Raw genomic sequence first — 18,723 nt, 5'->3', positions numbered from 1 at the left:
TGCAAAGTTTTGTTAATTAAATTTTTAGGTGATTTGCATATATGTGAATAATGTGCCTATTCTCTCCACTATTCCTGTCTGTCTGAAAATAATAACTTGGCTCTAGTGGAAGGATTTCATGAATTTTTTTGAAATTTTATACTTGGGCTTTTTAGAAAGATTTGTCAAGCTCTCCCAAGTTTTAAGTCAAGTCAAGCTCTCCCAATTAAAATCAGACAAACAGGAATCTGACAATTATTATTTCTTTGTCTGTCTGTCCTTCTGCATATAATGACCAATTCCCAGTGGATGGATTTTCATTTAATTTTATATTTTACTTTGTTAGAATGGTTTGCTAGACCTTCCCAAATTTCATTGAAATCAGACCAGTAGAAAACCAGCAGTTATTATTATTTTTTTTTTTTTCATACACATCATATAGGCTAACCATACACCTTATATTGTAGCTGAGGTACTGGATATTATTTTGTCTCCATGTGCTGTTTGGAGGAATGAATGGGCAATGTGACAGATGCACTGAAACAAAATTTCTTGGTTCATGCATAAAATTCATTGCTTTTTTTTTATGAATCATGAATTATTACTATTTGCTAACATATGTAAACTACAATGAACTGCATACATTAAATAAATAACTTTTTTTTTCTTTTTTTCTTATCTGTGCTAATACTGTATTTATAATATCTATACCTAATATATTACAGGCAGCTAGATGAGTTATTTGGTTTTTAAGAGCATTTTTGGTTTTCAGTTCTCCCCTTCCCTTTGTGTGGCACAAAGGGAAGGGAAGAACTGAAGGGGTTGATTCTCCTAAGAATCACGGCCTAACGAAATGTACTACTTGTGCAATGTCTGTGTACCTTTCTGGAACAGAATATGATACAGCCAAGGTGGATGTCTGTGTGTGTGTGAAGAAATTAGGTGGCAATTCAGCATTACGATGAATGCTGAATTGCATTCATGAGCATTAATGAGACCTTGATGGGTAGATGGATACTCTTAAAGGGAATTAAAATCGGGCCCATCAAGTGCTCATCTACCCAACTCAACACCAGCGCTCACACTTATGCATCAGGCAACACAATGGCAACACCCAACAATAGCTACCCCCTGTACCAAGGCAGAATGCCTTGGTACAGGGGATAGCTATTGTTGGTGACTCTATTGTCAGAGAAACAGGAAATATATTATGCCAAAAGGATAGGAGGAATAGGACCAGGGTATGTCTACCAGGGGGCAAAAGCTAATGTTGTAGAGCAGATATCGTTTTTTAAGGGCACAAAAGGTGATATTGTTGTACACATTGGCACTGACAATAGGAGTAGGTGGTCTGCAAGCTTACTTAACAAGTAGAAGACAATGCTGAAAAAAAGACCATGAGTTAGGGTTGAATTTGAAAGTGTCTGCAATTCTGCCCAGACACGATAGGAGGGAGTATATGATGAGGGCCATGCCAATCACTTTGGTCCTGGAGAGAGAGATTGTACAAGGCTTGTGGGGTAGAATTTTCCACAGTATGGTCTGTGCTTGTTAACAGGAGATGCTGCTTCTACAGGGATGGGATACATTCAGATAGATAGGGTGCAGAAATATTTACTGATGCTATCAAGACAGTGTTAGGTGGTTTGGAAAACTGCTAGATTGAGGGGGGGGGATTCACAGACTAATATATTAACAATACCTGTAAGTAGAGGTGAGAGTTATCCTTGCACTGCATCTATTGGAATGTGCAGCAGCCTGGAAAACAAGGTTCCGGTGGATTTTAAGGCCTGCTGTGAGTCATCATGGAACATGTAAATACACTGGCTCTGTTAGGATATTAAGAGTAACACTAGGTGCATGTACAACACTGCTAGGAGCATAGTAAATAAATTTAATGTATTTGAAGTGCTGGTCAAGTTATCAAATGCAGACAATGTTGGGATATCAGAGACTTGTTACACAGACATCAAGTATGTGGAATTTCAATATGGAGATTACAGTGTGACAGAAATGATACACTGGGTGGCAGAGAGGTTATGTTCTTAGTTAAAAAGCACATAAAAACTAATGTAGTGCATCCAGTTGACCTGGGTGGTCAGTGTAATGTTGAGTTAGTTTGATGTGATATAAGCACTGGGAAAGCAAAAATGAGAGTAAGATTGTGTTGTAGGCCTAATGACTTTGATAAGTACAATAAACAACTGTACAGAGAAATGGAGTGGGCCAGTAAATCAGAATGTCTTATAATTGGGAATTTTAACTTTCCAGATATTGAACTGGAACTTGTGGATTGGTCACACACTCTAGCAAGACTTCTGTTAATTTATTGGATAACTGTTTTCTACAGAAGCATGTTGGAGAGCCAACAAGACAGAACAATACTCATCATTTGATTACACTACCTGAAAAAAATTTTTTTTTCATCATAACTCTGGAATGAATGTTGGTTATTCTGAACAAAATTAATGTCCCGATTATGAAAATATCAATATTTTACTTCTGTCACGTCTACATCAAAAGATATACATATTTTTTAATTTTTAAAATTCCTTGTTTTTATACAATATCAGCACACATGGTTGTAATAATTACACACAATATATGTTACTTAGATATGTTTCCCACTCAATGATTTCTTTTTATACTCCAGATTGCTTTCCCATTTAAGGAACCAACAGTAATCTCCCATCATGGCAGAGTCCCAGTGACCTTGGTATCATTTTTCCATTGCAGATACATCCTGGTGGAAGCACTTTTCTTGTTCATCACTGACATTTGCTAAGTTTTCAGGAAAGAAACAGATGGGAATGAAGAAAATGCATTTTCAATGACATTCGGCACCCAATGTTCTTGTAACATTTCAGCAAGTTTGTCACCAGTTGCTCATAGTTCTCTTCTTTTCTCTTTCCAAGGAATCCGTATACCACAGCCTTGAAAGATCATGCAGCCAGTTCAACATCATTCTGGTTTCTTTGAAATTCTTCATCTTTTAGGAACTTTCTTATTTGAGAACCTATGAAAATTCTTTCCTTCAGCTTTGCATGAGATAAATTTCGAAACATTTTTAGTAAATATGCGAATCCTCTGCTTTCTTTATCCAGTGCCTTAGTGAAATTCTTAATCAATCCAAGCTTGATGTGTAAAGGAGGAAGAAAAACCTTTTGTGGATCAACCAGTGGAACATATTTTACATTGCTTTTGCCGGGAATATATTCATCTGTCTTGTCCCAGTGTTGTGCAATGTAGTATTTGGTTGTTGCATGACTATCCCACAAACACAGGAAACAACAGTATTTAGTGAAACCACCTTTGCAACCCAACAGCAGTCCAATCACTTTGAGATCACCACAAATATTCCAACCATAGTCATTGTAACGTATAGCAGCAAGAATCTGGGACGTACTATCATAAGTTTCTTTCAGGTCAACAGCATGAACAAGAGGAATTGATGGTAAAGTATTTCCATTATGAAGCAATACTGCTTTCAAACTTAGCTTTGACGCATCAGTGAACAAATGCCATTCAGAGGTATTGTGATCAATGTTCAGATCGTGCATAAGACCAATGACGTCTTTGCAGACACACATGTTGTTTTCCATTGCAAAATATTTTGAAAACTCTTCATTTTGCTTACGGTATATTGTAATGTTTGTACCTTTGACGAGTAAGTTCCACTGGTGTAGTCTGGATCTGAGTAATTCAGCCTTCTCTTTGGGTAAACCCAAGTCTCTGATAAAGTTGTTTATTTCTTCTTGTTCAATGTAGTGTGGGGCCTTTTCTTTTTCTGGCTTGTAGTGTGTGATAAATCATGTGAAGTACATGGTTCCACGACATCTGGTAAAACGATTTCTTCTGTACCATCATCACTACTTCCAATACTCCAAGATTTTGGTGGCACAGGTACTGGAAGTTCTTTACCATATGGCCTAATTGCTGATGAGATATTTGGATATTTGATGCAGTGCTTGCTCTTTTTTGAAATACCTTTTATTTTTGTCATGCAGAAATAGCAGTTGTCGAAATGATTCTTGGGCTCATGCCACACCATAGGGATACTCTTTGCTTGCCATATAACCACAGCCTTAAGTTCATTGTACAAGTAATACAACAGATATGTGGAGCCCAATTTTTTTCTTGGTCACCGATCTTGCAGCTGAAGTACAATGAATATGCAACTTTTGGGACATTGTATATTTTCTTCCTCTGAGTTTTTGGGGTTAAGTGTCCACAAACATATCAGAAGTTGTCTGGGTGATTGACACAAGTTCTGTGCTTTGCCTTCTCCATTTTAACAATGCATTAACCTAAAAACAGTAAACGCAATTGGTAAATTTGAACAGAAGGTGAATTATTGTAGTGCAGTTTATCATACACTATATGTTGAACAGTTGAATGGTGTAATAAAATTAATAAAATTACTGACTTGTCTGGAAAAGTGCATCAAAATCAAAATATACTTTATTGCAAGAACAGTAATGATGTACTTGCCTAACTTTTAGCCCAATAAACAAAACCAACCAAAAGTTAATAAGTTTAAAAATTGTATTTCAAACAGTAATGATATCTTTGTACAGAATCCAGTTATCTTTCTATATCTTAAAACTGTGACATGATAGGAAATTTTTATGATTGATTTTAAACTCTATACATAAAACTTGACCAGAAACAACCATTGATTTGCTGGAGATAAAAATTACTGCTGATAATTATCAGCAGTGATTATTCATGCATTAATAATCTGCAGATAAAAGAACCACTATGTGGCAGTGATCACAGTGTATTGATTTGAGATTTACTTGAAAGATGTAACTACTGTCAAGGGTAAACGGGAATGGTTTTTGCTTTCATAAAGGTGATTACAGTGGTCTCAGAGATTTTTTTTTTTAAATTCTATACAGTGGGACCAAGTGATGATGTTACCAACAACAAATTCTAAACGGGATACATCATTCAGGGAAATCCAAATATGGAGGATGCGGAAAGGTCAGGGAATGACCACCGCATATCCCTAGAGCAATATGGCCTTAGTTGCTAATGCTCCTAAAAACCAAATAACAAAATAAATAAATAACATTCAGGGAAATTATTCTAGAAGCTACTAGGCCTTTTATATCAACTAAGAAATACTGTTAAAATGATGTCAAATGAACTGAGACACATGGCAGAGAAGAAAAATGGGTGGGGGTGCATGTAAATTATCAGAGCATACAGAAGTCTATGGTAGATATAAACCTAGTCTGAACAAAGGAGGTTAGGCAAGCCAAGGCAGATTATGAGAAACTTTTGGCAAAGGATGCAAATAAAAACAGCAAAGACTTCTTTACTTATGGAAAATTGTAAACACTAGAAGTAAGGGTATGAATCACATTATGGAAAATTGTAAACACTAGAAGTAAGGGTATGAATCACATTGGTCCACTTGATATCGATGGTTTAACTGTTTATGATCCTGCTCTTGTTGCTAACAAAATGAGTAGCTATTCTGAAACTACATTGACACATAAGGAATTTTTTAGGTAAGTGGAGCTAAATGACATGGAGCTAAATAATTTAGCTCCATGTCATAAGTTTATCATACTCTAACATGGAGCTAAATTATTTTGTAATAACTGAGAGGAAAGTCGAAGAGAAACTGTTGAAGTTAAATATAAGAAAAGTTCCTGGGTTGGATGGGATGTCTCCAATTATATTAAAGGAGGCAGCAGAGGAGGTAAGCAAACCATTAGGCATAATTGTGAGAGCTTCTTTGGATTTAGGGGAAGTTTATATGGATTGGAAATGTGCAAATATATCTACAATGCACAAAGGAGGACAAAGAATGACACAGGAAATTACAGACCTGTTAGTTTAATTTCTGTTCCCAGGAAAAATATCGAGGTCACTAGTTAAAGAAGCAATGCAGGACTATCTAGACAGGAGTGCAGTTATACATCAGTCACAGCATGGGTTTGTTAAGGGCAGAGATTGTCTGACCGATTTGATTGATCAATGCAGTGACAAAGGAACTGGATGCAAAAAATAATTGTGATATCATATTTGACGTCTCTTCAAAATTGGATTTGTAGCCCATTGTCCTAAGAAGCCCCTCCTCATACAAAAAATTAAAAAGGTCCAATTAATTTGGTGTAAGGAGCATGTCAAATGTACTTCTGAGCAGTGGAAGTCAGTTATTTTCTCAGATGAGAAGAAATTCAACCTGCATGGCTTTGATGGGAGACAAACGATTTGCCTTAGACATGGCGAAGAATACCATCCAGACTGTATGGTGTCTACAGAGAAATTCCCTACCAGCCAAATGATATAGGGGTGCATTTTGTATCGCGGAGTAGGTCACCTGCAGTTTATAAAAGGTTCCATAAATGCCAATGAATACCTGGCTGTATTGGAAGCCAAATTACTGCCAACTATTAGAGACCATTTCAACCTGCCAAGTAACTACATCTTTCAGGATGACTCTGCTCCTTGTCATTGGGTGAAAAGTGCAAGTAGGCACTTCTGTAGTTACTTTAGCTTCATTACTGCATTAGAGGTTAGACAGTAATGTGTTTAAATTTGTAACAGGTGAAAAAATGGTTGGAAGAACAGTCCATTGCAACTGTTAGCTGGCCAGGAAGCAGCCCAGACCTGAATCCTTTAGAGAACTGTTGGCATTGTGTGGAATTTGCAGTTGCCAGAAAGAAACCAAAGACCCTTCGTGAACTTCAGGAAGCCATGATTCATGTTTGGAACCATGAACTATCAGTTGGTTATCTTCAGAAATTGATCTTGTCAATGCCTCGGCGGTGTGGTGCTGTCATCAGGACCAGAGGCGGTTCAGCTAAATATTAGTTTGCACCTAGTGAACTTTATTTCATTTTTTTTTCCATTTAAAATGATAAACTGAAGCAAATTGAGGCCTTCTGATAACATTTCAGCCATAATTGTCGTGTTTACCAAAACTGTTGTATAAAAGTTGCAAATGCTCATTTTGGAATATTTTGAGAGCACCTGTCAAATATTACTTAGCTATGCCTTAACTATTAATAAATATCTTTTGTTTATATTTCTATTTGTGATGCTAGTCATTAATGTAACATAAAATGCGAAAAAGGGTTAGAAATGTGAAATTCCTAGGTGATGCATTTTTTTTTGAACACCAGTGTGTGTGTGTGTGTGTATATATATATATATATTAATAGCTTATGTGAAATGTATAGGGGGAAAAAAAAAAAAAAGAAATAATAGTTACAAGAGTTATTGGCTCAATTTTAATGAAATTTGGGCAGGCGGAATGAATAATTCTAAAAGTACCCTGTACCAAATTTGATGAAAATCCATCCACTGGCAATTAGAATATTACATATGGATGAATGGACAAAGAAATAATAATTACCAGATTTCTGTTTGGCTGATTTACATGAATGGAATGGCTTGACCAGGCTTTCAAAAAATGACAATGTAAAATTTCATGAAAATCTGTCCACTGTGGACAGATCAATGGACAGACAGACAGATGGACAGATATGGTGAAGACAATAGTTTATATGTATGCTTTTTCGCCTAAAGATGATAAAAAGAAATAAAAAAACTATTTTAATTTCTTTGTCCTCTCATATTCAGTATATTTTCATTATTTAATCTATGTTTCTATGCTAATCTATTATTATCCTTGCAGCCTTGTATATTACTTTTCTGTACTTCCCCTTTTCAAATTTTATTGTAGCCTTTCCATTTTTTAAAAATATTTAACTGTCTTCCATTTTTCTTATTATTACAACTTAAATCAACACAGATGATCAGTTTTTTTTTACCTTTTGTATTATTTAGCTCCTGATAAGTAGTAATTAGTATTAGTAGTGGCAAATGATGCAAACTTATACAACAGCAACCATGAAACAAAATCTACCACCCTTAATAGTATAACCTACTGCCTACCAGTCCATCCTTTCTAATAACTTTTCTAGTTCTGTGTTAAATTCATCTAATTCACACTACCCAGCTTCCAGAACACCAGATGAAATTTCTCCAGCAATCAATCACTCTCTCTCTCTCTCTCTCTTTGAAAGCAAATTTTCACACTTCTTTCAGTTTACTGGATCCACTTAAGGCTTTAGCACCTCAGTCAAGTCTTGTCATGGGTGCTTCTTTCAGGCATTGCAGTCTCCTGAACTGAATTCTTTCATGGTAAGAGCACTCTTTTGTATCCCTAACTGATCTTGTTGCTTTTCACTGAAACTGTTCCAACAGATCCACATCCTTCCAAAAATGAGGCTTCCGGACATATATGCAGTACTCAAAATGCAGCCTAACCATTGCTTCACTTCCTTATTCCTGGTGATAAAATTCCAGTGTATCATTCAGCAAAACCATGAGCTGTCCTAGCAGCTTGTCTGCACTATTCAGAAAATTTATGTTGGACTATACTATTACTCCTAGATCTCTTTTGTTCACCACCTTGACTGTGCTGCCAGGAAATAAGAATGCTATTTTGTGATTATTGCTGCTCGTGTGCAGTATCTTGCCTTTATCAGTGCACAACTTCAATTGTCACTTGTTTCAGTAGTATATACCTTGATTCCTGTCATTAACTACCTTACCAGTCATTCATTTTTTGGAGATGGTAGATGACTGTATCATAGTTGTTGGTGAGTCTATTGTCAGGGAAACGGGAAACATGCTTTGTAAAAAGGATAGGTGGAACAGGACCAGGGTATGTCTGCCAGGGGCAAAGGTTGATGACGTTGTAGAGCGGATACCATCTTTTAAGGGCACAAAAGGTGATATAGTTGTACACGTTGGCACTAATGATATTAAGAGTAGGAGACGGGCGGAATTACTTAACAAGTACAGGTCACTGTTCAAAAAAAGCCGTGAATTAGGGTTGAATTTGAAAGTGTCTGCAATTTTGCCCAGACGCGATAGGAGGGAGTATATGATGAGAGCCCTGTCGATAAATTCAGCCCTGGAAAGATTGTGCAAGGCTCAAGGGGTAGAATTTTTTTCAGCCTGGTCTGTACTTGTTAACAGGAGAGACTGCTTCTACAGGGATGGGATACACTTAAATAGAAAGGGTGCAAGAATGTTTGCTGATGCTATCGAGGCAGTGTTAGGTGGGTTGGAAAACTGCTAGGTTCGGGGGATACAAGGACTAATAGATTAACAGTAGCCACTGGCAGAGGTGAAAGTGATTCTTGCACTGCTTCTATTGGAATGAGCCGCAGCCTGGAAAATAAGATGCAGGATATTTCAGGGACTGCTGGGAATCATTGGGGTACAAGTAAACACATGGGTTGTGTTAGGGTAGCTAAGAAAAAGAACAGGTGCATGTATACTTGCATGTACACCAATGTTAGGAGTTTAATAAATAAATTTGATGAATTTGAGATATTACTCAAAACATCAAAGGCAGATATTGTAAGAATTTCAGAAACGTGGTGTCACACAGATATAAGGAATGCAGAACTGGAATTTGGGGAGTACAATGTCTACAGAAGGGATAGACAGGATAGGAAGGGAGGAGGGGTTATGCTATTAGTTAAGAAATACATAAAATCCAAGGAAGTGAAGCCAGTCGACATTGCTGGACAGTGCAGTGTCAAGTCAGTTTAGTGTGACATAAGCATTGGGAGATCAAAATTGAGAGTAGGAGTGCGCTATAGGCCTAATGACTCTGATGAGTATAATAAGAAATTGTACATGGAAATAGAGTGGGCCAGTAAATCAGAGAGTCTTATAATGGGGAATTTTAATTTCCCAGATATTGACTGGAATTTGGAGGCTGGTCACTCACACACTACCAAGGCTTTTGTGGATTTATTGGATGATTGTTTTCTACATCAGCATGTTCGGGAGGCAACTAGAGGGAGTAATACTCTTGATTTGATTATCAGTAGTGATTCTTCATGCATTAAGAATCTGCAGGTAAATGAACCACTAGGTGGCAGTGATCACAGTATGCTGAAGTGGGATTTACTCAAAGAGGTAACTACCATTAGGGGTAAAGGGAAGGGTTATTGCTTTCGTAAAGGCAACTATGATGGACTGAGACAGTATTTAAATTCTATACAGTGGGACCAACTGATGATGTTACAAACAGCAAATTCAAAATGGGAGGCATTCAAAGAACTTATCTTGGAAGCTACTAGGCTTTACATACCAACTAAGAAATATTGTTCAAGGTTTAGGCCTAAGTGGATGTCAGATGAACTAATGAGACATATGGCAGAGAAGAAAAATGCATGAGATACATACAAATTAACACGTGACACTGAAGCCTATGATAGATACAAGTTGATCTGTAAACAAGTTACAAAGGAGGTTAGGCAGGTGAAGGCAGATTACGAGAAATCTTTGGCAAGGGATGCAAAGAAAAACAGCAAAGAGTTCTTTACTTATGTAAACTCTAGAAGGAAGGGGATGAATCAGATATTTCCACTTGATATCGTTGGGTCAACTGTTGATGATCCTGCTCAGGTAGCTAACAAACTAAATGAATATTTTGCATCGACATTCACACATGAGGAGTTATTCAGTGAGGGGAATGCCAGAGGTGTATTCAACTCTGGCAGTAAGCTAGAGAATCTTGTAATAACTGAGAGTAAAGTGGAGGAGAAGTTGTTGAAGATAAATACAAGAAAGGCACCTGAGGTGGATGGGATCTATCCAGTTTTATTAAAGGAGGCAGCAAAGGAAGTAAGCAAACCCTTAGCCATAATTATGAGAGCTTCCTTGGACTCAGGGGAAGTACCCATGGACTGGAGATGTGCAAATGTGACCCCAATTCACAAAGGAGGATCAAAGGGCGACACAAGTAATTATAGACCTGTTAGTTTAACTTCTGTTCCCGGAAAATTAATGGAGGCACTGGTTTAAGAAGCACTGCAGGATCATCTAGACATGACTTCAGTTATAGCTCAGACACAGCATGGTTTTGTTAAGGGGAAGTCTTGCCTGACCAATTTGATTGGATACTATGATGCAGTCACAAAAGAAGTGGATGCAGGGAATAACTTTGATATTATATACTTGGATCTTAGAAAGGCTTTTGATACTGTTGCACATGGAAGACTGCTGCACAAATTGGAGCAGTGTGGCATTGGAGGCAAATTGCTGCTATGGATAAAGGGGTGGTTAAGGGGGAGAAGACAGAGAGTGGTAATCAATGAACACTGCTCATCATGGACTAATGTTATTAGTGGAGTCCCTCAGGGTTCAGTATTGGTCCATTATTGTTTTCTGTATTTATAAATGATATTGATGATGGTATATCAAGCTTAATGTCCAAGTTTGCAGATGATAAGAAGGTTGGCAGGGTTGTCAAGGACACTACTGACACTATGCTACTGCAACAGGATCTGGAAAGATTGAGCAGATGGGCTGAGAGGTGGCAAATGAAGTTTAACATTGACAAATGTAAAGTACTACATATGAGAAACAGCAACCCCAGAGCAACGTATCAACTCTGTGGTACTACACTGACAGTGGTAGAGAATGATAGGGACTAGGGGGTGGTTGTGCAGGCAGACATGAAGTTTTCTGAGCAGTGCAGACGGGTTGCAAGAATAGCTCATGGTGTATTGTCGATGATATATAGGAATTTTTCTAGCAGGGATAAGGAGGTGATTATTCCCTTGTATAAGGCAATATTCAGGCCACACCTAGAGTACTGTATACAGGTCTGGAGGCCTCATTTCAAGAAGGATGTAGAGATGCTGGAACGAGTACAGAGAAGGGCAACAAGATTGGTGAATGGAAGAAAGGGGTTCTCTTACGAAGAAAGGCTTAAGTTTTGCAAATTACAGTGTCTGGAGTCTAGGCACCAGCGAGGTGATCTGATAGAGGTGTATAAAGCTTAGAATGGTTTCAGCGTGCTCAATGCTGATGAGATTCTTCCTCTTGCTCAGAATAATCACCTGAGAGGGCATAAATTCAAATTGAGAAAAGACGGATGTAGGATGGACGTGAGGAAATTTGCCTTTAGCCAGCGGGTGGTTGGTTGGTGGAACAGACTTCCATCCCTTGTCGTGGAAGTTGATAGCCTAAATAAGTTTAAGGCTCAGCTGGACAGGTATTTCGAACGAACAGAGGGGTGAAGTGGAAGTGGTTATTTTTTATTTATTTATTTTTTTTTTTTTTGGCTGATGCTTCATAAGCTTGCTTTCTTGCATCAAATGCCTCTACTAATGCTAATCTGCAAATTTAGAACAAAAAGTTTAATTGTGCATGCCTTCATCAATATTATTAATAAATATTGAAAACAACAATGTGCATGGTAATGCAACGAAACCTGTGGGGTCCACTGTTAACATTAACATTAATTAATATTAATTATTATTATTAATAATGGCCTCTATAGCTGAGTGGTCAGAGTATGGGAGTACAGTAGCACACGCTCTTTGAGTAGTCTATGGTTCAAGACCCTGACTGCAAAATATGGGTGGTCTGCCAACCTGCACTGGACCAGTGTGGCAAATCATGGTCCATTTCCCTAATCATGTATCATTGAGGATGTTACCATCCTGCAGTGGATTGATAATGGCTGCAGTTTACCCTTACCTTTATTAACATTAATACAGGGTGTTTCACATAAAACTGTCCTCCAGTCACTGGCAAAATAATTAGAGAAATCTAGACAGGAGTAAAATGAGATAAACACAAAAAAACTCAGTCAAAAGTAACTTTATTTATTCTCTCCGAATGTACACACAGTTATAAGAGATGCTGGAAATGATGTCCTTGTGCATCTGTACACTTTTGCACACGTGTAATCATATTCAAGGTGAGCCGATGCAAAACAGTGACGTCGATATTTCTTCCAATTCTGTCCTTCAGTTCGTTTATTGTGTGGGGGTTGTGCTCATAAACTCTTTCAAATATCCCCACATTTAAAAGTCACATGAAGGCAAATCTGCTGCGTTCTTCAGATTTGCCTTCACATGAAGGCAAATCTGGAAAACGCAGCAGCCACAATCCTTTGCCAACTGTGCATTCCTCTGTGAAACTGCCACGAACACAGGCCAGTGATTCATGAGACTTGTATTTCAGTATATTGAAAGTAGCAGTTTTCTCGCTCGTGTTCTGTTAACTGAGTGTAGAAGTTCTCAAAAATCTGAAGATAAACTTGTGTTTGCTGTAGTGTCAATGTTGGGCCGACAATTTGATTGCCAGAAACTGCACACACCACCCCAATTTTCTGGTCGTGAAGCAGTTTCTGATGTAAGTTGTTAAAGAATTTTGGCAATCAAAATTATTATTCCCAATTCACCAGTATCGAGTGTTATGAGAATTCACATGACCAGAAAGATGGAACTATGCCTCATCACTCATGAAAAAAAGCAGTGGGTCGAGTTCACCATCTGCAGTCTTGTTAAGGAGCCACTCACAATAATTTATACGTTTTGCTGCATCAGATGGCAGTGATTCTTGGACACACGTCACACGATAGTGTTTCAATTCAGGTAATGAAGTACACGAAAACAAGAAGTTGGTTTCATTCCAGTTTGTTGCTACGATTTCCTGATAGATTTTCCAGGGCTAGCTAAAATTCTCTTTGGAATTTTCGAAAACCACCTCTGGAGTCTTAACAGAGGGTAGACGATTTCTCAGTGCATTTACAATGGAACCTGTTGTCCACCATTTTGCAAGTAGTATTCTTAGCTGGGATGGTAGCAGTAGGAAATTTCTCAGAAAACAATTCCTGTGTTTCCTTAAAACCCAAGGGCTCACATCTGGTGAGTATGGGCTTGGCACACCCAGGGTCCTGAGCTGGATATCATTATTCTTCTCTTTCTTGGTGATTCCCTTCTACTTTTGACTTTCTCTCTCTCTCAGTAACTCGGGATTTTTTTTTTTTTTTTTTTTTTTTGGCTGGTGCAGCAGTCTTCAGTCTTCCTTGCACTATAGCTAATAATAATAATAAAAGAGCCAATACATACATAGGCTTCCACTATACAAATCCTTTCTTGCACAGAATATGATATTCTTGATGATACCCTCACACACCTATCACTTATGAGTGCCAAATACTGACTGTATGTTGAGCAACATAAACTGAAATGATTTGGCTAAAATTCATTCTTTGAACAAAGGATGGAGTTGTTCAAAAATGAATATCATACCAGTATGAGGCAGGGCGGTTTTACTTGGAACACCCTGTATTAACATTAACCCAAAAAGAGTAATGCCCATTTATAACCACCCAATGTCTTCTGCTACTCAAACATCCCTTTATCCATAGGAATAACTTACCCCGTAATGCTACAACGCTCCAATTTTTAAAGCAGTCTTTCATATGGAACAGTGTCAAAAGCTGTAAGGTCTCTAATTACTCACTTTGCAATTTGATTCCCCTTTTGTGAAGAGAAATGTTTTCATATCTTCAATCTGTATAGACATCCCCTGAATCCAAAGATGCTCTTATAATTATGGCTACAGGTTTTTTTACCTCTTTTGCTGCTTCTTTTATTATAAGATTCTATCAGCCCCAAGTGTCTTATTTACTTACAGCTTCAACAACTTCTGTTCCATTTCCTTCTCAGTTATCTGAAAATCATTTTGCTTCCAGTTTATAACTTCATATACTTCTGGTAATCCCAATTCTAAAAACATTTTTTATGCATGAATGTAGATGCAAAATATTTATTCATTTTCTCATCAACCCGAACAGGTTCGTCAATAGTTATGCTATTCATATCTAGGCGCCTCCGTAGCCAGGTGGACAGGAGCAGCAGTGCGTAGTACACGCTTCTTGATTAGACCGGGGTTCGAGCCCGTGACCACCAAATACAGAGGTGCGGAAAGGTCAGGGAATGACCACCACATATCTCCGAAGCAATATAGCCTTAGTTGCTAATGCTCCTAAAAACCAAATAACAACAACAACAGCTATTCATATCTAGTGAGCAATGTAATTCCTTCTTTTTGTTCTAGTGTTAACATGAGCACAGAATTTTCTGCTGCTTTTATTTGCATTCTTAGCTAAAGGCATCTCATCATCTGCATTGGCTTACCTAATTCCCCTTAGTGACTTGCTGACTGCTTACTATACTTAATTTAGTACTTTCTGTAAGTTTCTGTATTCTCTGATAGTTTATAATTATCCCATGCATTTTTCTGTTTTGCTACTAGTCTCATCAGTTTGTCTGACATCTATTATGATCTAAACCTTGAATAGTTGCTATAAAAAGCTTAATAACTTCTACAATTACATTCCTGAATGCTTGCCATTTAGAATTTGCAGTTGATAGCATCATCAGTTGCTCTTGCTGAAAAGATTTTAAAAAACTGTTAAGCCCGTTGTTGTCATCTTTATGAAAGCAAAATGCCTTTCCTTTACCTGTGGCAATAGTTATACTTTAAGTAAATTCTACATAAATATATTCTGATCACTGCCACCTAATGGTTCCTTTGTCTGGAGATTCTTAATGCATAAAGAGTTACAGTTGATAATCAGGTCAAGAATATTGCGTGTCTAATATGCTGCTTTGGTCATCTAATAAATCCAGAAAGTATGGCCAGCTAGCGGCACTTAATGTAGCATTGGTGTGACTTTCACAGGGAAAGCAAAATTACCTTATCATAGCTAAGATTCGGAAGTATTTCTGATTTTTTCTCTCCTGGAATAGTAGTTTTTTGTATTTGTATCCAAGCTTAATGAGCATCTTTTAACTTTTCTAAGTAAAGAGCACAAACTTATATGAATGTGCATATACAGTCGGTCCTCGTATAACACGTGTTTACATTACACGAATTCGATCATACACGATTTATAAATAGGGGAACAATATCTTATATAACACGAACCGAATTCGCTTATGCACGATTCGCCTTTGTGTTTACAAGAAATGGCAGTTGAATGCAGAATCACCCCAACCGAATGCAACACGATAGGAATGAAGAGAAGGTTCTTAAAAAGTATTTATGTTTTTTATATCAGTGAAGGGGAAACACATTTCACCATAATAACATAAAAACCAACACAATTCCAGCTATCGATATAATCGCAAATGCAATTAGATGGAGTTTACTACCAGTTTATAACAGATTCCACTAGCAGAAACACAACTGGAAATTGTTTTATGGTAGTAACCCCCAGAAATGTGCTTTAGTAAAATGTGAGGTGTTAATAGTGTATCTTGGCCTTTACGGTGTTGTTTATTCAGTTGCTACACGGGCACAGCTTTGTTTATGTGTATCAAGTGTGCTGCCTCGTTTTGTAATTGTGCTTTATTCCCTAAAAATTAGTAAAATACTTAAAAGGTGTGAAAAGCAAGCGTCCTGGCGAAGACACTGCAGATTCAGAGAGAAAAAAAAAAAAAAAAAGCAATATCGATAAACAGAGGCGGACTGGGTAAAAAATTCTTACCCGGAAAAATTTATAGTGGCCTCATACTATGGTTTATGGCCAAAGTCACACCGGCCTCTGGCCCACCGGGATTTCCCGGGTAAGGCTTATGGCCAGTCCGCCTCTGTCGATAGAGAAAAAAAATATATGAAATTGTGAAACGCTTTGAGCAAAATGAAAGACCATATGATATGGCATGTGCTACAGACCGAAATGAGGCAATGCCGAGAATCAGAAAGAATGCAGAGAAAATAAAAACAACTTTCGTAGCAGGAACAACACAAAGTGTAATTAAAATCCATCAGATTAAGACACAGAATTGGAAGAGATGGAATGGCTGTCATCTATTTGAATAGAAAATCAAACAAAAAACAAGTTTGCTTATGATAGAAGCAAAAGCATTAGCAATATTTTATTACGTAATAGTCGTAATAAAATATGTAAGCATTTTATTACGACTTACATATTATAATTTATACTAACGTATTATAAAATATGTAAGTATTTTATTACGACTATTATTATTTAATATAATAATTTTTTTACTATTTTATTAATAAATTTTTATTATTTAAATAAATAATAAAAAATAAATATTTTTTATTATTTATTATATTATAATAAAAAAAAATATATTATAATATTATTTTTTATTACGTATTTTAATTGTTATAAAATACGTATTTTATAACGATTAAAATTACCCGATTATTTATTGTGTTTGGTAATGTTTTGGTTCCAAATGTGTGTTCAATCTTGGGTGGTCGGCACCTAACCCCACTTTTCCCATAGGGCCTGTTATTTATATTGCATGATTTTGCATTGCACGAGGGTTTCTAGGAACACAACTATCGTGCTATACGAGGACAGACTGTACTTTGAAGGTTCTCCCAATGCAGTACGAAATTATTGTCTGCATATACAAAGATTCTCTTGAAACCATACAGGAAAAGAAAGCAGTGTTTCCGAATTTTTTTGCTTGTGGATGGATCCCTCTCGGCTTAGAAAAATAACCACAGATCCTCACAACTTTTCTCACGTAAATATAGGGTGACAGGATGATAGGTATTCAAAATTAAAATTTATACCTCAGAATTGATTTATTACACTGGTCAACATATAAAATGTTACAAAAATGAAAATACCAAATCTTGAGTAATTTCATGCTGCTGAACATGAAAATCACATTAAAATTTCTTCAAATAGGCCTCTGGGGTTGGGCATATTCATAATATAAATTTTTAGTAGTTTACACCAACTTTGCGTTGAAATAATAAAACAAAAAACAAAATTAATAGTTTAATAAAATTAAACCGGTATTACTAATTTACAATAAATTACTATTTACAATAAGTATATAAAACAAAAAGAAAAAGAATACAATAAAATATACAGAATTAAAAGCGCTAAAATCTGAAGCTTTCAAAGGCTCTGCCTTCTTTCTCAACAGCACACTTTATTTTTGCAGTGCAATCTTAAATACCTGCAGGTTCACTACACATGTCATGTGATTCAATAACACGTGCATTGTTCTCATGCGTAACGGAACTGGAAGTGGCTCGAGAGCGCGTCAGGTGGAATCATTCATCCCCTCCAGGGATCAGTCTCAAAGAGGGGATGAATCCACATACCCCTATCTCTATTAATGTTGCTCCCAATGGAACTAATCCACACGCTCTCTAACCGAGTGAATAGCCTGTGTATTACGGGATCATCAGACACGCTGTGTGCAACTGCCAGGACGTAAGTTGCACACAGTGTTGTCACAAGTGAAAGATCCCATTCCAAAAGAAAGTGTAAGTGGGGTCGTTTATAGTTTTAAGTGCCTGGATTGTGGGGGAAACAAAACAGTGTCTAAAGGATCATCTGGGGGAGCACACGAAGGCAATAAGGAATGCAGATTATGCGAAATCAGCCGTGGCAGAGCATTATTGGGAGAAGCAACATCAAATCTCCCCGGATGAAGCTATTATCATCGACCGGGCGCATAGGGTTTGGGACCGCAAGTGGCTCGAGAGCTTGCGGATTGGTTCCATTGGGAGCAACATTAATAGAGATAGACGGGATGAATATGTGGATTCATCCCCTCTTTGAGACAGTGATCCTTGGAGGGGATGAACGATTCCATCTGATGCGTTCCCGAGCCACCTCCGGTTCTATTATGCATGAGAACAATGCACGTGTTATTGAATCACATGACATGTGCCGTGAACCTGCAGGTATTTAAGATTGCATTGCAAAAATAAAGCATACTGTTGAGAAAGAAGGCAGAGTCTTCGAAAGCTTCAGATTTTAGCCCTTTTAATTCTGTATATTTTATTGTATTTTATGGTATTCTTTTTCTTTTTGTTTTAAATACTTATTTGTAAATAGTAATTTATTGTAAATAAGTAATACTGGTTTAATTTTATTAAACTATT

General features: G+C 37.1%; 1 protein-coding gene across 4 annotated transcripts in view; it reads left to right on the top strand.

Moving 5' to 3' along the window:
• Positions 1 to 18,723, top strand: part of LOC150086925 (receptor-type tyrosine-protein phosphatase S-like) — a 1,004,071-nt gene that overhangs the window by 435,032 nt on the left and 550,316 nt on the right. The gene's annotated exons all lie outside the window — the stretch shown is intronic.

This window comes from Mastigoproctus giganteus, chromosome 4 (assembly GCF_048544385.1).
Source record: "Mastigoproctus giganteus isolate SK-2022 chromosome 4, ASM4854438v1, whole genome shotgun sequence".
Taxonomy (NCBI): Eukaryota; Metazoa; Arthropoda; class Arachnida; order Uropygi; family Thelyphonidae; genus Mastigoproctus; species Mastigoproctus giganteus.
The sequence above is the reverse complement of the archived record's forward strand: the minus strand, read 5'-3'. Positions and strand labels throughout refer to the sequence as shown.